Source organism: Odocoileus virginianus, chromosome 30, assembly GCF_023699985.2.
Source record: "Odocoileus virginianus isolate 20LAN1187 ecotype Illinois chromosome 30, Ovbor_1.2, whole genome shotgun sequence".
In the NCBI taxonomy this organism is placed as follows: domain Eukaryota; kingdom Metazoa; phylum Chordata; class Mammalia; order Artiodactyla; family Cervidae; genus Odocoileus; species Odocoileus virginianus.
In genome coordinates, this window is record NC_069703.1 from 1021429 (window position 1) to 1045622 (window position 24194).

Consider the following 24194-nt stretch of genomic DNA (forward strand, 5'->3'; position numbering starts at 1 on the left):
TGAATGTATAAAGAAGATGAATAATCATAATAAAAGTTAACATTTCTTTGTACTTTGTGCTAAGTTCTATTTCCCTGTGTCACCTTCTTATCTGTGAAGCACTGCTAAGCACTGCAGTAGCCAGAACATCCCTGAGCCTGACTCGGTTTCCTTAACTTCTCTGAGCTGCAGTTTCTCCACCTGAAAAACCAGGAGAGGTACAATATGTATCTCATGCAATTGTTATAAGATTTAAATGTCACTGCAAATAAGGTGCTCAGAATGGTCCCTGGCAAACAGCAAGCAATTGCTATATACTAGTTATTTTCACCACTTCTTACAACAATCTCATGACATCGGTCCCATTATTATAATCAGTTGTTGTTGTTGTTTAGTTCCTAAGTCATGTCAGACTCTTTTGCAATGCTCTGGACTGTAACCTGTCAGGCTTCTCTGTCTGTGGGATTTTCCAGGCAGGAATACTGGAGTTGCCATTTCTTCCTCCAGGGAATCTTCCTGATCCAGGGACTGAATGCACATCTCCCATTTTCTCCTGCATTGGCAGGTGGATTCTTTATCACTGAGCCACCCGGGAACTGATTATCAGGGAGGCAAGGAGCTTGTCTAATGTCATCCAGTAAGTAAATGACTGGGATTCCTATGTTGGCTTGTCCAATTTCAGAGCTAGAACTCTGTACTTATATGTTTGCGTTTCTAGATGAGAAGGCAGTGGTATTTGTTTTGATACTTTGTAGAGTAATTCTAGAGTTCATCTGGTAAAAATGAATAGGTAGAGTATTTTAAAAATAGAGAAGCAATGGGATATTAGTCATAGATGATTGCATGAAAATTATAAATAGTTCTATGTTAAAATAAAAGATAATTAGGGTGATGGACCTGTTCTCTATCTTCATTGTAGCAGCAGTTACACAACAATGTGCTTAGTCGCTCAGTCATGTCCAACTCTTTGCAACCCCATGGACTGTAGCCCACCAGGCTCCTCTGTCCATGGGGATCCTCCAGGCAAGAATACTGGAGTGGGTTGCCATACCTTCCTCCAGGGGATCTTCCCAACCCAGGGACTGAACCCAGGTCTCCTGCATTGCAGGCAGATTCTTTACCATCTGAGACACCAGGGAAGCACTTTCCAACAATAATCCTAGCAAAAACTCTTAAACTTTACACTTACAAGGGGTGAATTTTATGTATGAAATTTTTTCTGCGATAAAACTTGGGAAAAGAAATTAACCATAGTTAAAAAGACAAGCAATCAAGTAAGGGGGAGATCTACCTAAATAGAACAAAGACTTAATAAGCTTGCTATAGCACCAACCAAAGCTAGTCAATCATATAACCTGTGATGCAGCAATTCCAGTCCTGTGTATAAATCCATAAGTGTGTGATTATATCTGCCAAAAGATATGTAAAGAATGTTTATAGCAGCCTTATTTGTAATAGTTCCAAACTGCAAACAACACAAATTTCTGTCAACAATAGGATGAGTAAATGAATTGTGGTATATCCATACAATAAAATAATAACACAGCAATGAAAAAGAATAAATGATATATGCAACACAGATGAATCTCTCAAACACAGTGGTGAATGAAAGAAGCCTGACAGAAGAGTACATACAGGATGTTTCCATTTGTAAGACGTATAATACAGGGTAAACTTATCTATGATGACAGAGATTAGAATATTTGGGAGTGGTGACTACTGACTGGGAGAAGGTATGGAGGAGTTCTGGGTGCTAAAAGTATTCTACATCCTTACCCACCCAAATGTTCATAGCAGCACTATTTAAACAGCTAAGATATGGAAGAAACCTAAGTTTCTATCAACAGTTGAATCAATAAGGAAGATGTGGAGTGTGTGTGTGTGATAAAATACTACTCAGACATAAAAAAGAAGGAAATTTTGCCATTTACAACAATATGGATGGACTTGGAGGGTATTATCTTAGTGAAATAAATCATACAGAGAAAGATAAACACATTATAAAATACATGGAATCTAAAATAATAAATCTAGTAAATATTAAAAAAAAAAACACCTCACAGATAGTGTTATCAGTGGAGAGAGAAAAGGGGGGAGAGACAAGATAGGGGTAGTGGTTTAAGAGACACAACCTACTGTGTTTAAAATAAATAAGCTATAAGGATATATTGTAGAGCACAGGGAATATAGTCTATATTTTATAATAACTGTAAATGAATTATAAACTTTAAAAATTGTGATTCACTGTGATTCTCTTCTCCTCCCACCTTCAGTCTTTCCCAGCATCAGGGTCTTTTCCAGTGAGTCAGTTCTTCACATCAGGTGGCCAAAATATTGGAGTTTCAGCTTCAACATCAGTCTGTCCAATGACTATTCAGGACTGATATGCTTTAGGATGGACTGGTTGGATCTCCTTGCAGTCCAAGGGACTCTCAACAGTCTTCTCCAACCCCACAGTTCAAAAGCATCAATTCTTCGGCGCTCAGTTTTCTTTATAGTCCAACTCTCACAACCATACATAACCACTGGAAAAACCATAGCCTTGACTAGACAGACCTGGGTTGACAAAGTAATGTCTCTGCTTTTTACTATGCTGTCTAAGTTAGTCATAGCTTTTCTTCCAAGGAGCAAGTGTCTTTTAACTTTGTGGCTGCAGTCACCATCTGCAGTGATTCTGGAGCCCCCCCAAAATAAAGTCTCTCACTGTTTCCATTGTTTCTCCATCGATTTGCCATGAAGTGATGGGATCAGATGCCACGATCTTAGTTTTCTGAATGTTGTTTTAGACAAAGTTTTTCACCCTCCTCTTTCAATTTCATCAAGAGGCTCTTTCGTTCTTCTTCACTCTCTGCAATAAGGGTGGTGTCATCTGCATATCTGAGGTTATTGATATTTCTCCCAGAAATCTTGATTCCAGCTTGTGCTTCCTCCAGCCCAGCATTTTGCATGATGAACTCTGCATATAAGTTAAATAAGCAGGGTGACAATATACAGCCTTGACGTACTCCTTTCCCAATTTGGAACCAGTCTATTATTCCATGTCCAGTTCTAACTGTTTCTTCCTGACCTGCATACAGATTTCTCAAGAGGTAGGTCAGGTGGTCTGTTATTCCCATCTCTTTAAGAATTTTGCACAGTTTGTTGTGAGCCACACAGTCAAAGGCTTTGGCATAGTCAATAAAGCAGAAATAGATGTTTTTCTGGAACTCTTGTGCTTTTTCGATGATCCAACAGAGGTTGGCAATTTGATCTCTCGTTCCTCTGCCTTCACTAAGTCCAGCTTGAGCATTTGGAAGTTCACAGTTCACGTACTGTTGAAGCCTAGCTTGAAGAATTTTGAGCATTACCTTACTAGCATGTGAAATGAGTGCAATTGTGCAGTAGTTTGAGCATTCTTTGGCATTGCCTTTCTTTGGGAATTGTTGTACACCTGAAACATATATTATAAATCAACTATATCATACATGCACAAAAATGTTCTATATCGATCTGGGTGGTGGTTACATGGGTGTATACATAAGTAAAAATTGATTGGACTGTACACTAAGATTTGTTTACTTGTCTGTATGTAAACTACACCTCAAAAAACAAAAGGATCTAATCTGAATTAATGAAATGGGCAAAGGACTTGAGATCACAAAAGAAGAAATCAACTGACCTAACTCTTATGACTCATAAAGGCACATTCCATCTGAATAAGCACACAAATGCAAATGAAAGTTATTTTTAAGTTAAAATGCCTATAGCTGAGCAAGATAGGAAGTTATGAGGAAGATGCTAAGATCAAGGTTCACATGCAAATGATTATGAAGGAAGTTCTTAAATAAGAAACCAGCAAGGGAGTGGAGGCCATAGAATAAGGCGCGGAACTCTGGTGTGTAAATGACATTGCATAGTTTATTCTGTCTCAAGACAAGTGATCTGGGCTTTCATACTCCTCCTCCTCTATTATTCAGAAGTTGACTACCTGTTGCCCTGGGGTGATGGGGAAGAACATCAACTTCCTCCCATCCCATTCCCCATTTCTGACTCCCAGTGCATCCTACCTAAGAGATTGTTGTAGCCCAAGGACAGTTTTCTGTAAAAGGTCCAGAAGTTATGCTAAAGTTAATCTTGCAGAAGTTAGGGGAGGGGGTGGGGGTGGGTAGGGGAGTGGACAGATACAATAAGGGAATCCAAGGAATCTAGGTGGAGTGTTGATGGTATCTGCAACAATTGTCTTGACGTGATGTTAGGGGTTTAATAGCCTGAGGTATCATCCTGCATGAGATAGAAATGACCAATTGTGACCAGTTGAGCAAGTAGATAAATACAGCCAGGAATGAATAAATCTTCTTTCTTCAAACTACTCTTTCCAATAAACTTCTTATATTTTTATATAAAACAGTTGCTCTATTGCCAAGATTAGCCAAAGGGAAATATAGGTGATTTATACTCAAATAGGTGAGGAGTTGATTTGTTCGGGAAACTTCAGATTCTATTGAAATCTTAGAATTTGACAAGTCATGATTATGTGCCACTTGGGTTGTGAAACTTTGTGTTTGTTTTCTCTGGCAGGTCTATTTGGTCAGCCTCCACTCCTGTCCTATCTTGTACAGTCATACACAGCACCCCTCTTTGCTAGATTATGTTGCACTTTAAGATATTTTACCTTAATGACATCCTGTGAGGCAGCAGGGCCAATTGTTTCCCAAATGAGCAAAGTGAAGTTAGATCCTTTCTTTCTCAGATTTAGCAGCACATCACAGTCACTCATGAGAGTTATGTAAACTGTTGCTTGGCATACCTGGAGGTGGAGAGTGATCCCTGTTTTTTAAAAACCTCCCAAGGTGATCGTGAAGTACAGCTAGATGTGGGAAAACTGAGATTAAGTGACCTTCCCAGGTTCCTGAGGAAAGTAAGAAAACACATTCAGGCCATTAATTTATTTCTTAATCATCCGCCCACCTATTTACTGAGCATTTCAATTTATGACAAGCATTCTGCTGAATATTGTATCAGTGAAGACAGTTGTAATCCCCTTGGCCTCATAAAAGATCATGATCTGGGGAAGGGCTTAGAGTATAAGCATAGAGTATAAAGTGGGAGCAGTTGGGTATTGCAGCACACAGTTCCCTAGATGCCATTCAGAGTTGGGCAAAGCCTGCAATGAACATGGGAATGAGATAGACACTGAACTAAGAATTCCAAATATGATAAACCTTATAAATTAGAGCTTTAGTGTATTTAGGGAATAATAATGTCAATCATCTTCACATATAGATGTATCTCTGGTTATCTGGGGGCACTGGCCCTTTCCTGTGAAGACAATCAAAATTGCTAACTGGCTATATATTTATAGCAAGAATTCTCTTTCATTAAAATCTTACAGAAGCTATGGGTTGGCTGCTGCACAGAGGTGACCCTGACCATTTGATCTCAAATTCCACAAACCAGATTAAACTCCATATTGTGGTTTTTTGTTTTTCAGTTAACTAAGTCAAAGACAGTCCTACAGAGAACTTGCCGAGAGTCCAAAGAGATATACAATTCATCTTTTATTTCCCATCTTCTTCTAATGATTCAGTAGAGGACAGAGGATGTTCTCAAAGATAAGACAGGTAAACAAATGGCACTTGGTAAAACTGAACCACAGATTTTAAGGTTTTAAGATCTTTAAACAAGCATTCATTCATCTCACATGTATGGATGTGAGAGTTGGACCATAAAGAAGGCTGAGTGCCAAAGAATTGATGCTTTTGAACTGTGGTGTTAGAGAAGACTCTTGAGAGTCCCTTGGACTGCAAGGAGATCAAACCAGTCAATCCTAAAGAAAATCAATCCTGAATATTCATTGGAAGGACTGACACTGAAGTTGAAGCCCCAGTACTTTGGCAACCTGATGTGAAGAGTTGACTCATTGGAAAAGACCCTGATGCTGGGAAAGACTGAAGGGAAAAGAAGAGGGTGGCATAAGATGAGATGGTTGGATGGCATCACCAACTCAATGGACATGAGTTTGATTAAACCAGGAGCTGGTGAAGGACAGGAAAGCCTGGCATGCTGCAGTCCGTCAGGTCACAAAGAGTTGGACATGACTGAGCGACTGAACAACAACAGATAAGCATTTGCCCAAATCAAGTGTGGGCCATTTGTCTGAATCCTGTAGCAGAGAACATGGTGAGGGCAATGGAATGGAATTCCTCTTGCATGAAGACTGGAGAATAAATGCTTTCCTAGATCAGGGCAGCTCCATGGAAAGTCCAGGGAAGAGATGAGGGGACTTGACTCTGGCATGCTTTCCTTTACACAGCAGCTGACAAGACATAAATTTGCCCCATAGAGTTGAGCTCTCTTGGTGTTTAAAAATCTAACCTATTTCTGCAGTGTATCCTTAGCATACTTTTTAGCAAGCCTCAAGATTATTTTAAAGAATGATTTAGTCTTCCTGGATCTTTGCTGTTCTGATTGTCAAACTGTCTTTTTTTTCATGTTGAATTCATCAAATTCTTCCTAAAAATCATGTAAATTTCTTTAAATTCTTCTCCTTTTTCTTCCTTTTTGGTATTATTTATTATCTCATTTGGGGTGTGTGGGGGGTGGTACTACCTGAGTTGGTTAAGATTTAGATTTCAAAGTGTTTCCCTAAAGACAGTATAACATCAACAAAGCAAGTAATTAAACTGAGTAGGTGCTGACTGTGGATGAAGCATATGCCAAGTTGTTAGCACAGCAAGTCATTAAGCAAAGTGACTACTAAACTCAATAAAGGAAGATTGTGCCTTGGATAAGCTAACCTGGGATAATATGATAAAAGAGTTGACTGCATTAGGCAAACTTTCAACCAGGGAAAAGGTTGAAGACAAAAGATAATTTGGCACTAAACAACCTTTCAGAGTTGGAGAACCGGAGATCAGAAGATCTCAAAAGACCATCAGGTCCAAGCCGTATTCTTAAATATATGATTAACTGACCCCTCTGGGGTTGGTTGGATGGCATCACTGACTTGATGGACATGAGTTTGAGTAAGCTCAGGGAGTTGGTGATGGACAGGGAAGCCTGGCATGCTGCAGCCCATGGGCTCGCAAAGAGTTGGACATGACTGAGCAACTGAACTGAGCTGAATTGAACTGGGCTATACTCTTGTCAACTCTAGTTTTCAAAGTTAACCAGAATGTACATGAAACTTACTTATTAAAAATGGCTAATATTGTAAATGGTGCTTCCTTGCGTCCAGATGAAGACTCTCCTTCATTTAAGATGTTTTCCTTGGTCAAATTTCTGGCCTCTTGAAAGGAATTGCTCGTCATATTTTTCATTAAAGGGATTAAACCTACAGACTCTAGAGTCAGGTTGCCTTAGGCCCACAGCTTCTCAGCCTCTTCCTTAACCTACCTGAGTTTCTTCATTGGTAAAATGAAAATGCTAACAATTAGCTACCTCAGAGAACTGCTATGAGGATTAGATGAAGTAATGTTTTTAAAGCTCTTGATTACTACTGGTATATGCAAAATATTCAATAATGATGATAATTGTTATTAAATGCTTCTTATATTCAAAGATGGTAATTGAACAAATCCATTTGTCTTCTAAGCATTAAAAAATTCAGTTTCCCTTTGACAACTTCAAAATTGCCTCACTTTTTTTCTGGACAATCAATCTGAGGCTATTTAACATCACGGTCGATACCCCTATACCCTCAAAAAACTAAGAAATTTACTATATTGCATCATGTATTTTTATAATGGTGACCTTGAATCTTTAAAGGAAATATGGTATGATATTCAGCACTTTGAAATTCTTAATTTGAAGATGTCAAGCAAGATCCATATTACTTTTTCTTTTTTAACCAATCCTTAAAAGAATCAGCCACATTCTGAAAAAATAGTGATGAAAAATAATAGACACACTCTTTGCTCTTATAGTGCTTACAATCTGGCAGGAGAGACAGATATTAATAAAGCTGTAATAAAGAATGAGGATGTAATTAATAAGAGAGATAAGTACTATAAAGACATGAAGCATGTTTCTGTGTGACTATATTAAATAGAAGCCTGACCTCACCAGGTTTCCCTGAGGAGGTTAACTCTAGAACCAAGACCAAAGCAGTCAGTAAGAGCCTGGAGCTAAGTGAAGGGGGTGGTTAGGCTGTTTGAAGCAGCTGTGGGAGGGAGTTGCTTTGCCTGAAGGGGCCTGTGGTGAGGGTGGGAGGTGGGGAGAAATGAGGATCAGAAAGAAAGGCAGTGTGGCTGGGGTGCTGACAGCAAGGGGAGGAGTATCACTAGATAAGGCCAGAGGAGAGGCCGGCTCCTGCAGGCCCTTACAGGCCTCCTGGGGGTCAGGTTCTTTTCTACAGAGTAGTGGCAAGTCACTGAAGAGTCTAAGCAGATTGTGTAGGACAAGATCTGACCTGCATTTTGCATGACTGCAGTGTGGGAAATGGACAGGTAAGGGGGCTGTAATTTTTACAGGGAGATCAGTAAGGAGACAACAGGAGAAGTGTGAGTGAGATGTACTGGTGATTTGAATGGGTGTTTTCACAGGACAGATGGGAAGAAATGGACTCATGCTATAAATATTTAATAAGCAGGACTCGTTGATAGTTACCATGGTGGCTAAGGAGGAAAAAAGACTTAGAATGACTCCTATGTTTCTGACATGAGTAACTGAAAGAATGAGGTACCACTTACTAAGATGATGAACACTGTAAGAGAACCTAGTATGGGTGTTAGATTATTATGAATTTTGCCTTAGACATGTTGAATTTCATATAATTAGAAGATTTCCAATGAGCATGGAATTCAAACAAAAGATAGGGAGTTCTAATGGACATTGCATCCAACTATGTTTATCTAACATAGCTCTATGGTGGCTGTGTTTTTGTTTGCTGGGTTTAGTATCTGTCTTTCTAGGATAGTTAGAACAAATCTTGCAAATTTTTCTGTAACACACTGATAATGGCTTAGGATCTGGGTCAGGCCAGTTAAAGATGTCAGATTGAACATAAACATTCAAACCCCTTCCTTCTTTTGCCCAGTTAAGAAAACAACAGAATGATTTTTTAACAAAACATAAATGTACAGGACAAAGGGAATAGGATAGGAGACAACAGGGATAAAATTTAAAAAAAAACTAGGAAGCAGAGAAACAAGTACTAACTGAATTAGGACAGTCAAGAAAGCTGAATCTTAAACTTAATGATAACCAATCCAATTTATAATACAGAGCCCTAAAAAATATGAGTAACAGATACTTTAGTGAGCGAGAATGAGAGTGGGTTACACAGGGCTTTGGTGGAAAGTCTGTTTAAGAAGCTGGTGGATCAGATTCCTAATTCCCAACTCCTATTCCTTGCAGGCAAGAGACCAATTCTTCCTCATTCAGTATGGAACTAAAGGCTTATTCCCATGCCAAGAACTAACAGGGGTACTCTAGACTGAGACTACCAGAAAAGGAAGAGGACTGCTATACTGGAGACTGGGGAATTAAGTGTAAATAATTAAGTTGTGTGTTGACACTTCAACAATCTTCTTCCTCCACTTGGTTCCCAGAACACTGTTAGCCAGGCATATGTTTTCTTGGCAAAAGGCTGGAAGAATCCTCTGGGTAATCTAATCAGCCTAAGAGAAAAAAATACTGACATGGTCCTGTATGTTGGCCTATGTTACATCATCCTGTAGTAAATTCAATGGAGAATCTCCTTTCACATGCAGCACATCCTCTTTTCAGTGCCCTGCTCTTAAAATAATCACAGCCAGTGATCACCAGATATTTGAGGAATGCCTATTAATGCAAGCTACAGACCAAAAAAAACAGGAGAAAGCAACTTAAAGGAAACAAACTCTGTCAACAGAAAATTTAGAAAACAAACTATCTTGTCTTCAGAGAGATAAGAGAAGATATAAAACAATAACAGGGTTGTCTATAAAAGGAACAGTCAATAAACTCAAAAGGAACTTAGATATTAAAAATATGACATTAGAAATGAGAAATTCAATATAAGGGCTAAAAGATAAAGTTAAGGCATTCTCCCAAGAAGTAGAAAAGAAGAAAAGACTAACATACAGATAGTAGGAGAGAAAAGTCGAAAATTAAGGAGCAGTATAGGAGATCCAATATCTAATAATAGGGTTACTAGAAGAACCCCACGGGAACTGAGCCAGAACTGTCTCTGAGTGTCTCCTGTGGAGGTCCAGGTCAGCAGTGGACTGCTGCAGGGGCAGGGGCTCTGGGTGCAGCAGACCTGGGTGTTGCATAAGCCCTTTTGAGGGGGTCATCATCAACCCCACCAAAGAGCTGCCAGAACTTACACAGGACAGGGGAAGTGCCTCTTGGAGGGCACAAACAAAAGCTTATGTGCACCAGGATCCAGGAGAAAGGGGCAGTGACCCCACAAGACTTGCCCATGAGTGTCCAGGAGTCTCTGGCAGACGCGTGGGTCAGCAGTGGCCCACTGCAGGGTAGGGCACACTGCGTGCAGCAGGGCAAGAATGGGACCTTTTGAAGGAGGTCCCCATTATCTCCATTACCTCCACTATAGTTTGGCCTCAGGTCAAACAACAGGGAGGGAACACAGTCCAGCCCATCAACGGAAAATTGGATTAAAGACTTACTGAGCATGGCCCCACCCATCAGAACAAGACCATTTCCCCCTCAGTCACTCTCTGCCGTAAGGAAGCTTCTATGCGACTCTTATCCTTCTCCATCGGAGGGCAGACAGAATGAAAATCACAATCGTGGAAAACTGACAAATTTGATCACATGGATCACAGCCTTGTCTCACTCAATGAAACTATGAGCCATGCAGTGTAGGGCCACCTAAGATGGATGGGTCATGGTGGAGAGTTCTGACAAAACATGGTCCACTGCAGAAGGGAATGGCAAACCACTTCAGCATTCTTGCCTTGAGAACCCCATGAACAGCATGATAAGGCAAAAAGATAGGACACTGAAAGATGAACTCCCCAGGTCGATAGGTGCCCAATATGCTATTGGAGACCAGTGGAAAAATAACTCCAGAAAGAATGAGGAGATGGCGTCAAAGCAAAAACAGCACCCAGTTGTGGATGTGACTGGTGATGGAAGTAAAGTCTGATGTTGTAAAGAGCAATATTGCATAGGAATCTGGAATGTTAGGTCCATGAATCAAGGCAAATCGGAAGTGGTCAAACAGGAGATGGCAAGAGTGAAATGAACATCGACATTTTAGGAATCAGTGAACTGAAATAGACTAGAATGGGTGACTTTAACTCAGATGACCATTATATCTACAACTGTGGGCAAGAATCCCTTAGAAGAAATGGAGTAGCCCTCATAGTCAACAAAACAGTCAAAATACAGTACTTGGATGCAATCTCAAAAACAACAGAATGATGTCTGTTCATTTCCAAGGCAAATCATTCAATATCACAGTAATCAAAGTCTATGCCCCAAACAGTAATGCAGAAGAAGCTGAAGTTGAACAGTCCTATGAAGACCTATAAGACCTTCTAGAACTAACACCCAAAAAATATGTTCTTTTCATGATAGGGACTTGAATCCAAAAGTAGAAAGTCCAGAGATACCTGGAGTAACAGGCAAATTTGGCCTTGGAGGACAAAATGAAGGAGGTGAAAGACTAACAGAGTTGTGCAAAGAAAATGCACTGGTCATAGCAAACATCCTCTTCCAACAACACAAGAGAAGACTCTAAACATGGACATCACCAGATAGTCAATACCAAAATCAGATTGATTATATTCTTTGTAGCCAAAGATGGAGAAGCTCTATACAGTCAGAAAAAACAAGACCAGGAGCTGACTGTGGCTCAGATCATGAACTCCTTATTGCCAAATTCAGACTGAAATTGAAGAAAGTGGAGAAAACCACTAGACCATTCAGGTATGACCTAAATCAAATCCCTGATGATTATACAGTGGAAGTGAGAAATAGATTCAAGGGATTAGATCTGATAGACAGAGTGCCTGAAGAACTATGGATGGAAGTTCGTGACATTGTACAGGAGGCAGTGATCAAAACCATCCCAAAGAAAAAGAAAGGCAAAAAGGCAAAGTGGTTGTCTGAGGGGGCCTTACAACTAGCTGAGAAAAGAAAAGATGCAAAAGGCAAAGGAGAAAAGGAAAGATATACCCATTTGAATGCAGAGTTCCAAAGAATAGTAAGGAGAGATAAGAAAGCCTTCCTTAGTGGTCAATGCAAAGAAATAGGGGAAAACAATAGAATAGGAAAGACTAGAGATCTCTTCAAGAAAATTAAAGATACATCTCATGCAAAGATGGGCTCAAGAAAGGACAAAAATGGTATGGACCTCACAGAAGCAGAAGATATTAAGAAGAGATGGCAAGAATACACAGAAGAATTATACAAAAAAGATCTTCATGACTCAGATAACCATGATGGTGTGATCACTCACCTAGAGCTAGACATCCTGGAATGCAAAGTCAAGTGGGCCTTAGGAAGCGTCACCATGAACAAAGCTGGTGGTGTTGATGGAATTCCAGTGGAGCTATTTCAAATCCTAAAAGATGATGCTATTAAGGTGCTTCACTCACTCAGCAGTGGCCACAGGACTGGAAAAGGTCAATTTTCATTCCAGTCCCAAAGAAAGGCAATGCTAAAGAATGCTCAAACTACTGTGAAATTGCACTCATCTCACATGCTAGCAAAGTAATGCTCAAAATTCTCTAAGCCAGGCTTCAGGTTCAGTATGTGAACTGTGAACTTCCAGGTGTTCAGGCTGGATTTAGAAAAGGCAAAGAAACCAGAGGTCAAATTGCCAATATCCGCTGAATCATCGAAAAAGCACAAGAGTTCCAGAAAAACATCTACTTCTGTTTTATTGAGTATGCCAAAGCCTTTGACTGTGTGGATCACAACAAACTGTGCAAAATTCTTAAAGAGATGGAAATACTAAACTACCTGACCTATCTTCTGAGAAATCTGTATGCATGCCAAGAAGCAACAGTTAGAACTGGACATGGAACAACAGACTGGTTCCAAATCGGGAAAGGAGTATGTCAAGGCTGTATGTTGTCACCCTGCTTATTTAACTTATATGCAGAGTACATCATGTAAAACGCTGGGCTGGATGAAGCACAAGCTGGAATCAAGATTGCCAGGAGAAATATCAATAACCTCAGATAGGCAGATGACACCACCTTTATGACAGAAAGTGAAGAAGAACTAAAGAGCCTCTTGATGAAGGTGAAACAGAGTGAAAAAGTTGGCTCTAAACTCAACATTCAGAAAACTAGCTTATGGCATCTGGTCCCATCACTTCGTGGCAAATAGATGGGGAAACAATGGAAACAGTGACAGACTTTATTTTGGGGGGCTCCAAAATACTGCAAGTGGTGCCTTCAGCCATGAAATTAAAAGATTCTTGCTCCTTGGAAGAAAAGCTATGACCAACTAGACAGCATATTAAAAAGCAGAGACATTGCTTTGCCAACAAAGGTCCGTCAATCAAAGCTGTGGTTTTTCTAGTAGTCACGTATGGATGTGAGAGTTGGAGTATAAAGAAAACTGAGCGCTGAAGAATTGATGCTTTTGACCTGTTAGTGGTGAAGAAGACTCTTGAGAGTCCCTTGGATTGCAAAGAGATCCAACCAGTCCATCCTAAAGGAAATCAGTCCTGAATATTCATTGGAAGGACTGATGTTGAAGCTGAAACTCCAATACTTTGGCTACCTGATGCAAAGAACTGAGTCATTTGAAAAGACCCTGATTCTGGGAAAGATTGAAAGTAGGAGGAGAAGGGGATGACAGAAGATGAGATGGTTGGGTGGCCAACTTGATGGACCTGAGTTTGAGTTAGTTCTGGGAGTTGGTGATGGACAGGGTAGCCTGGTGAGCTGCAGTCCATGGGGTTGCAAAGAGTCGGATACGACTGAGCAACTAAACTGAACTGGAAAGAACAGAGGATAATAAATCATAACAAAAATATTAATGGAAATATCCTGCAATCCCATTTTCCAAGGTGAAGAGCCCACCAACTACCCATAACAATGGGTAAAAAAGATGCCCACCTGAAAATATCATGATAATTTTCATTGACATAGGATAGCACCTATAATAGTGTCTAGCACATAGTAGGAACACAATAAATTTGTACTGAGGAATAAACAAAAAATCCAAAACAAGAGGGACAAGGACATCTAACAAAGCATATTGGATGTAATGAAAATCACTGTATGACTGTCTTAAGTCTGTTCAGGCCACCAAACAAAACACAACAGGCTAGGTGGCTTGTAAATTACAGAAATTTATATCTCACTGTTCTGGAGCCTGGGAAGTCCATGGATGAAGGCACTGGGAAATTTGATATCTGGTGAGTGTCCACTTCCTGGTTCATAGATGATGCCTTATTGCTCTAACCTTACATGCCACAAGGGCTTCCCTGATAGCTCAGTTGGTAAAGAATCTGCCTGCAATGCAGGAGACCCAGGTTCAATTCCTGGGTTGGGAAGATCTGCTGGAGAAGGGATAGGCCACCCACTCCAGTATTCTTGGGCTTCCCTTGTGGCTCAGCTCATAAAGAATCTGCCTGCAATGTGGGAGACCTGGGTTTGATCCCTGGGTAGGGAAGATCCCCTGGAGAAGGGAAGGCTATGCACTCCAATATTCTGGTCTGGAGAATTCCATGAGCTGTATAGTACATGAGGTGGCAAAGAGTCAGACACGACTGAGCAACTTTCACTTTCACTTTACATGGCAGAAGGGGCAAGGAAATCTCTCTGGGTTCTCTTTTATAAGGGCACTAATTCCAGTCATGAGGGCTGTACCTCAAGGCCTAACCACCATGGAATGGGCCTAATTCCAAATATTATCACATTGGGAATTAAACTTGAACAAATGAATTTTGGAGAGCCACATTCAGGCCACAGCAGACTACACAGAATGCGCAGAGGGGAAGAGGGCTCACAATGGGAGTGGGGGATGTGGAAGACAGAGGACTAAATCCTCATTTTCTAGGATGGAATGACAATACAGAATGTCTAAAATGTAAAACCCACAAAGTAAGAATTCAAATATGTTATTTAGTGATACGGAGGCAAATTCCTTAAGAATCAGCTGTTTAGGTAGGGAATGACTCTAGACTGTGAGAAATAGGATAGGGAGATAAAGACCAGGGAGATAAAGACCAGAGACTGTTGTTTTCTTTTTTTTTTTTGAGACTGTTGTTTTCAAATAAACCTCAAAGAACTCCAATTCTTTAAATTATGTGTATGTATAACTTTAGTAAAAATAAAGTATGAATTAAACAGATCAAACACTTCCACACCCCTGGAACTGCCCAAGGGTCCAATTCCTATACGTTAATTTCATGATGTTGGATGGGTTACTTAATTCCCTTGCCTGTCAGCTTCTTCCTGTGAAGAACGGGAATGGTCGCTGTTCTGCGGGGCAGCTGAGCCGATCGAGTGAAGCAGCGTGCACAGAGCCTCACCCAGGTCCATGCTCTGCATTTGGAGCCTCCTTTCGCTTTACGTCTTGCCAATCACTTTATTTTACTCACTCAGGTTTTCCTTGGATTATCATGTTACCATCACATTTAAGATCAGATTGGCTTCCCAGATGTTAAACCCACTTTATTTTGCTTGGAATTCTGAGTGCTCTCAAATACATTGAATGATTATACCAGTATCTCGCTAAGGGCTGAAAGTATATACAGCGTGATTACATGTACATGAGAAATTCTTCCATAACAACTGGCATGCATTTACCATGAGTCATGAGTAATCTGTATTTTCTCCTTTATTGTCTCCCCCCCCCCCACCAGTAAAATGGACACATTCCTCCTCTATAAAATCAGGGGGAAAATAGACATTTTAAAAACAACTCTTCTGTGACAAATTTATAATTTCATGAATCTTTCTCAACTATTGTATGTGAATTTTACTAGTTTGACTCTGTAAGAGCCAAATTACTCCCAAGTTTCTGGGAGCACCTCATTGTTCCTACCCACCAAAGCAACAGTCACAGTCTGTTTGGGGCATAAGTTACTCCACTGTGCCAATACAGAAATTGAGGTTCTCTGGCTTGTTTGAAAATCACCACCAGAAAGGGGCAGGGTGAAGACTCAAGTTCATGTTTTCTCGTTCTAAGCTAAGTATTCTTTCTGCCATATGAACTGAGTGCCCATCAATAAATGACTTAATCTCTCTGGTCTCAAATTCATGACATGAAGGTATAAAGTAGATAACCTATAAGTTTCTACTAGCCCTAACATTCCATGAATTACTGAGGTATTTCAGTAGTTTCTGACTCACAAGAGTTAGCCTGTATCATTAACCATATTTATTTCTTCCATATAGAGGCTGTGGTTTCCACCAAGTGCCAAAAATCTGTATGATTGTGGAGTCCAAGTTACTTACGTGCAATTTTCAATTCCTGTCTTATTCATGAATACCAAGGCACAAAACAGCTTTGGGTTTTATTTTCACATTCACAATCACTTGGGAATTTTATCAAGGCTGAGCAAGAGATTTGGAAACTCATAATGCATTTCCCAAGAACCTGCAAGGGTTGTGAAATTCACAGGGCTCTAGCCTTCCTGAGAGAGTGGGAGCTGACTGGACAAGACAGCTCATTTCCAGTAATGTTCCTGGGCAATTCTCTGGAAATAATGGAGAGGGCCTGGTAATTGCTGCCCAGTTTTCTGCTTTCAGCTAGGGCTTGTAAGCAGTGGAGCACCCGCAGGCTTTTCTTCTCCCTCTGCCCCAGACTTTCACTCAGCAAGCTCCACTTGGAGCTAGGAGAGGCCATAAATAATACAGCCCAGCCCAGTCCCCTGTGGGAACTCAAAGGTATAAAAACCAAGTTGATGCCATTGACAGTTTCAAATTGGATACAGATCAAAGAGAGTGAGATTGCTTTTTGTTTAACTCTTGGCTAAACTGTGTGTAATTAACTGTTTGACCCACTTTTTTAGGCATTTCACTTCACTTGCCTGTCCCTTAAAACAATTAGTCAGGGGTCTTCATTAGTCTGAGTGGTTTTAGGCCTTGATAAATTATACCTCTGTGAGAGATAGCCATCAGTTTATGCTTAAAGACCCATGATCAACTCTCAAGAAAATTCTTTTGAAAAAGGAATTGCTATGAAACTTCTTTTTAGAGCTGATTGGGAATAAAGGCATAGTACTAAACACCCTTCATAAGAATCCATAAGCAACTAAAGATGGTCTGATGCATTGATTAGGAATTACTGACCCTTGAGCATGTCAATACTCAATGAACCACTAAGTAAAGTTAATTATTATAACAATGCAGAGTCAAAAAATCTATCCTGGCCTTTGCTTTTCCCATGCCTCGTAAGCAGGGAGGAGGGTTGGGGCATAAAATTGGGAGAGGAGAGATGGTGGTGATTACACTACTCTGATCAAACTGAACTTTTACTGCGTGTCAGTGCTTCCTTGTCAGTGGCAGTCTATCCCCACCTAATAATGCATCCATAGGGCTCCCCATTAAAATGGTGTCCTGTAAAGAATATGATAACATCAAGCACAATGATTTATAAAACCTGGTTCCATTTACAATGTTCCTTCTTTCAGAGGGCTTTCCTGGTCGCTCAGATGGTAAAGAATCTGCCTGCAATGCAGGAGACTTAGGTTTGATCCCCAGGTTAGGAAGATCCCCTGCAGAAGGGAATGGCTACCCACTCAGTATTCTTGCCTGGGAAATCTCATGGACAGAGTTTGAACAAGCTCTGGGAGTTGGTGATGAACAAGGAAGCCTGGCGTGCTGCAGTCCACACTAATGAGTGACTGAACTGAACTGAACTCAAAAACAAGAATGCTGTAAAGCTCTTAGCATAGTAATAGGCACACAGTGAACACTCAATAAATGTTTTTGTTCAATCGTTCGGTCGTATCCGACTCTTTGCAATACCATGTACTGCAGCATGCTAGGCTTCCCTGTTCATCACCAACTCCTGGAGCTTGCTCAAACTCATGTCCATTGAGTCAGTGATGCCATCCAACTATCTCATCCTCTGTCGTCCCCTTCTCCTCCTGCCTTTAATCTTTCCTAGCATCAGGGTCTTTTCCAATGAGTCAACTCTTCACATCAGGTGGCCAAAGTATTGGAGTTTCAGCTTCAGCATTAGTCCTTCCAATGAATATTCAGGGATGATTTCCTTTAGGATGGACTGGTTGGATCTCATTAAAGTCCAAGGGACTCTCAAGAGTCTTCTCCAACATCACAGTTCAAAAGCATCAGTTCTTCAGCACTCAGCCTTCTTTTTAGTCCAACTCTCACATCCATACATGACTACTGGTAAAACCATAGCTTTGACCTATATGGATCTTTGTTGGCAAAGTGATGTCTCTTTTTAATATGCTATCTAGGTTGGCCATGTCTTTTCTTCCAAGGAACAAGCATCTTTTAATTTCATGGCTGCAGTCATCATCCACAGTGATTTTGGAGACCCCCAAAATAGTCTGTCACTGTTTCCATTGTTTCCTCATCTATTTGCCATGAAGTGATGGGACCGGATGCCATTATCTTTTTTTTTTGAATGGTGAGTTTTAAGCCAGTGTTTTCACTCTTTCACTTTCATCAAGAGGCTATTTAGTTTCTCTTTGCTTTCTGCCCTAAGGATAGTGTCACCTGCATATCTGAGGTTATTAATGTTTCTCCTGGCAATCTTGATTCTGGCTTGTGCTTTATCCAGCCTGGCATTTTGTATGATGTACTCTGCATATGAGTTAAATAAATAGGGTGACAATATTCAGCCTTGACATACACCTTGTCCAATTTGGAACCAGTCTGTTGTTCCACATCCCGTTCTAACTGTTGCTTCTTGACCTGCATACAGGTTTCTCAGGAGGCAGGTAAGGTGGTGTGGTCTTCCCATTTCTTTAAGAATTTTCCAGTTTGTGTGAAAAATTAGCAAATGTTAGCTTATGGATCCTATCACTTACCTCCTGAGGGTACCGACTGAACATTCACTGATAAGAAGGTGATATAGTGAAGTGAGTGAAGTCGCTCAGTCATGTCTGACTCTTTGCGACCCCGTGGACTGTAGCCTACCAGGCTCCTCCATCCATGGGATTTTCCAGGCAAGAATACTGGAGTGGGTTGCCATTTCCTTCTCCAGGGGATCTTCCCGACACAGGGGTCAAACCCAGGTCTCCTGCATTGCAGGCAGATGCTTTCACCTCTGAGCCACCAGAAAAGCCTGAAGAAGGTGGTATAATCCACTTTAAATAAACTGCTTGGGACTTGCTCAGAGTCTATTGGCTTCTGGGCTGGTAACCAGAAAGCAATGCATTTAATTTTCTTGACCCTTGATAATGAGATCCGTATAATCCAGAGGCTTATAAATTTACAAACACTGACAAGAAAAACTTTCAAAGTTTTCGACATATACACACTTCCCCAGGAGGGCCACAAACTGAGAGACTTTGCTGAGATGTCAACTTGAACTGAAAGGAGTTTTCTGAGGCCAGTAAATAAGTTGTTATGCTGACGAACAAGGCCAGAAAACTGCCTGGCATGTGTGTCTCAACTTACTGGTATTGTTCTCAACTCATTTCACACGCAGTCAATGGTGTTATTATTTTGTGTGTCTCCCAATTGCTAGTTCTGGCAATGCAAGTGAAGTTCTAAGAAAATGATTGTTCTTAGCCAGGCAGCAGAGTTTTGGTGTAGATGAGTATGTAGAATGTATAATTTGGAAGCAATTTCAGTCTATGACAGACATGAATGAGTCTTTTATACCAACAAACAAGAGATTAAAGTGTTTTAGTGAGTATTCCCAGTGCAAAAATTGTTTATCAGGTGAAAATAAAATGTTGGTGAAATGAAAAGGCAGTAATTTATTCAATAGATATCTTCCCAAAATGACATACGTCTCAGCTTACACATTACAGCATTGTTTGTAATATCTAAAAATTGGAAAAAAATAACTCAAATATCCATCTGACTCTGCAATCCCATGGACTGTAGCCCACCAGGCTCCTCTGTCCATGAAATTCTCCAGGCAAGAATACTGGAATGGGTAGCCATTTCCTTCTCCAGGGGATCTTCCCGACCTAGGGATTGAACGTGGGTCTCCTGCATTGCAGGCAAATTCTTTACCATCTGAGCCACCAGGGAAGCCCAGCAAATATCCATCAACATGGGATTAATCAAATAAATTATAGTACATTAATCAGAGGAATATCATTAAGACCTGTGAAAGAAAAGCAAGCTATGTATCAGATAAAAAGATCACTAAGCCATATTATAAAGGAAAAAAAGAAAGGGGCAGAATATTGTTAAAAAAGAAGTGGAGGGAAAGAATATGTATACATACTTACTTACAAAGGCACAGGTTACTTCTGGAATCACACAGAAGACATGCTGACTTTGGCAGTGGAGGGGGAATGGGAAACTGGGTGACTGGGGACAGAGATAGGAAAGACATCTCACTAGAGACAATTGACCTTAACATTTTTCAATCATGTGAGCATGTTATTGTCTCAAAGATAAACTAGATTAAATTTTTTATTAAAGATGGAATTAAAGAAAAGGCAGTAATTTGTAGGATGTGATTTTGTGTATAGGAAATGACATGTCTACCTGAGCAACAGGCAGAAGCCAAAAACATACATGAAATTTTTCTGTTTTTCTCAATTTTGTAAATTTCAAAAGTTTTTAGAAATACCCTTTAGAAATGTCAAGCAATGACACTGAACTTATATGATGAACATTTTGGGTCATTTATGATCAGTTAAACCTGTGCATGTCAAATGAGAGAGTAAAAGTGACAAACCAGTATGCTTAATTAGGATTCTATTTTTTTATGCTATATCTTAGCAGACCCTCCATCACAAAATCGTGTTTATTACAGTGAATATGGTGATGGTCTGTCAACATCCATTTGATTCCACCTTTAAAATTAGTTGTCCTATTGTTGGATGGCCAGTGGTGGCCAAGATTAGTATAAAACAATCACAACGGACTTCCTTGATGGTTCAGTGGTTAAGACTCTTTGCTCCCAATGCAGAGGGGACAGGTTCAATCCTAGGTTGAGGAACTAAGATCCTTCCTGACATGGCCGAAAAACAAAACAAAATAGAAAACAATTGCTGTAATCCCATTTTCCTTACAAATATTTAATTGGTTCAGGAATGGGCAGCCTAAACCAAACCTGAAAAGTTTTTCTGTATGTATTAGTTTTCTATTTCAATTCTACTAATTTATTGGTAAGGTTATATTTTTACAGCAATGATATTATTTAATGTTTTTCTTCATACATGTTTTCAGCTATCATGTTACCTAGAGAATAGTCTTTGTAATGAAATTCCTTGATGGACAATAGGTCAGGGCAAGAAGAATTGACTCATTTTCTGAAATGCTTCCTCCAGGGTGGGGAAGAGTCCACAGATTCCCTAGCACCTCCCTAGCAGTACAGCTTTCCAAGTGTCTGTCTGACATTGAACCTCACTCCCTGACACAGCACCGGATATTGATTGACAAAGGTTCTATTCCAGAGGTTGCTACAGTTTTTCTGTAAAAGGTCAGAGAGTAAATATTTTGGACTCTGAGTGGTCTCTATCACAACTACTCAACTCTGCCCTTGCTTGGAAGCAGACTTTGGCAATGGGTGTGGCACTATCCCAGTGCATCTTCATTTACTAAAACAAGCTTGAGGTCATAGTTTGCTGACCTCTGTTCTATTTTTTTTTTTTTAATTCAATTTTTAAGCAGAAAATTTCATTTGGGGGATGATATCCAGCATAGGCTGCATTTAATTAGAGCTATTTATATCTTGTGATCTGATAACCTGGCCTCCTATATATTGGAGGCACAAACAGAGACACAAACTCTGGAGTCAGAGAAACTAGGTTGAAGTCTCAGCTCTGATCTGCACTGGTTGTGTGGCCTTGGGGTTTCTCTCTCCTAGCTTTATTTTCCCATCTGCGGAGTGTGGGTTAGGGTCCTATTTTAGACGGGTGTGTAATGATTAAATGGAAGTGTATGTTAACTACCTGACACAAAGAAAATGATCAAAACGTTTTAGTTTCATCTCCACCCCCACGAAACACATGCAAATTGGGCAATACCCTACCTTATTCACACATATTTTGCAAACCCTCTCTTAGATGGCTAATGTTGGAAATTAAAAATTAAATCTAATTACCTTTAATTTCAGATTATGCTATTTTTAAAAATCTGTTTTCAGTTTCTGGGAATCCATTTATTATTATTTTTTTTTAGCTCTTGCAAACTCCAGCATGTGAACAGCTAGCCAGGACATGTCATCAAAGCATCCAAGCAAAGGCCTTAACTCTGATAATTCTGATTAACTCTCTAGGGAAATAAAGAAAAGCTATAAAGACATACGACTGGATTTTAAAAGCCAGAGATCTCAAAATCTCAAAAGAGATTTTGCGAAAAGAGTAACAGTTTAGATTCTATTTGATGTTTGCTATGACCATGACTCAGCTTTTTGAACTGATTTTATTGTAAAACTTCTTAGGGAAATTACTCTCAGTGCCATAAGTGGTGGATTTTAAAAGCTTGAAATTATTCCCCCCCCTTTTTTTAACACTACTTTAAATTATCCCCTTCAGTAAGTTTAATTTAAAAATACACATACATATATGAGGCACTAGTAATAGGAAGTACTTTCATAGCAGGTGAGTGATTCTACGTATTTATTTACTTGTGTAAACATACTATTTCTACAACATTGAGTATATTTATCACATGCTTTTTAAGTTAGGAAATATTTAAGTCCTCCCATAATTAAAAAAATAAAAAAGCTTCAAAGCTTCCTCACTAGGGAAATGATGTGAATCAATGTTAATATGGCTATTTAACATCAATAAAACAATAACATCTTCAAAAAAATAATGTACCACAAAAGCAATATAACTTTGGAAAATAATAAAACATCCCAATAGATATTTATTGTTTCAAGCATGAGAACCGAGAATTGAGTGTCTTGGTCAAGGAGTCTTGTCCATTACTTCCAGAATCAGAGTTCTTCAATAAGTGACTCAGTACATCTGTTTCTTGGTTCATTCATTCTTTCATTTACCAAATACACATTTATTTAAAAAATTGCCATTTGTGAAGCACTATGCTAGGTTGCTGTCAGTCTCTAAGTTGTGTCCAAAACTTTGGGGCCCTGTGGACTGCACACGCCAGGCTTCCCTGTCCTTCACCATCTCCCAGAGTTTGCTCAAACTCATGTCCCTGGAGTCAGTGACACCATTCAACCATCTCATTCTCTGCCACCCCATTCTCCTGCCTTCAGTCTTTCCCATAATCAGGATCTTTTCCAATGAGTTGGCTTTTCGCATCAGGTGGCCAAAGTACTAGGTACTAGGAGCTTAATTCATTTCAGAGATAGATGCATAATGAGTTAATTACAGGATGTTTTACAAGTGTTACTGCAGAAACATAAAGCTGTAGCTAAAAGAAGAGTGCAAAGGGGAGAATTCTTTTAAAAGATGGCAGACGAGAATGTGGGTAGAGAAGTGGTCAGAGACACTTCATAGAGGATATGAACAGCATCCAGGCTAGGTGTTTTCTGAGGATGAAAAAAAAACCAGGAATTCTAGACAGAGTGAAGTACATGATCAAAATTTTAAAAGGATAAAAGTGTACTTAGCACCTTTGTATTAAAAACTATTAATATAGTTGTGAGTAGTTTAGTAAAAGTGGAACATAGTTTCCTGGTGGTATGGGGTGGCTAATGCTATATTACAAATCTGAGTCCTTCAACCTGTTGGCCAGTGATCCCTTGATCACTATATTGATTTTCTCTCTAAGATCTGTCCTTTGAATGGCTGAAAAAGCAGTTGTATTAATGAGGAGCTTTCAGGTTATGAGGAGCATAGACATGATGCTAATCTTTGGTAATGGGCATTTACTATATGAGGAGCCTGGCAGGCCATGGTCCGTAGGGTCACCCAGAGTCGAACATGACTAAGCACACATGCATGCACAAGAGGAAGCTAGGAAGCAAATATATGGGAGGTCATTTTTGATGAAACAGTTAGGCCTCATGAAGAGAACCGTTTATTGGTCTCCAGGATCACCTTGTAATTCCCATTTCCACAGAGAAATACTGGGGTGGTCGTCATGTAAGGGTGCTTATTCTTCCTGTACAAGATGCCCTTCCATTCATTTGATTTGACTTCTTTGTTCTCTGCTTCTTCCTCCTGCTGTTGTTTCTGCCTCTGGCTACTCTGCAGTTTATTTATCTCAGGGCTTCTGAGCAACTGAACTGAACTA

At 39.9% G+C, this 24194-nt stretch overlaps 1 long non-coding RNA gene across 3 annotated transcripts; it reads right to left on the reverse strand.

Moving 5' to 3' along the window:
• Positions 1-2164: 2164 nt before the first annotated feature.
• On the reverse strand, positions 2165-12656 carry LOC139032127 (uncharacterized). 3 transcript variants are annotated; one of them, XR_011484653.1, is made up of 3 exons: positions 12371-12656; positions 4766-4867; positions 2165-3409 (listed from the first exon to the last, which is right to left on the reverse strand). It is a non-coding gene; the product is annotated as an uncharacterized lncRNA (long non-coding RNA). The 3 variants fall into 3 exon arrangements; XR_011484654.1 differs by having other exon boundaries at positions 4631-4867; XR_011484652.1 differs by lacking the exon at positions 2165-3409 and having other exon boundaries at positions 3857-4867.
• Between the last annotated feature and the right edge of the window lie 11538 nt (positions 12657-24194).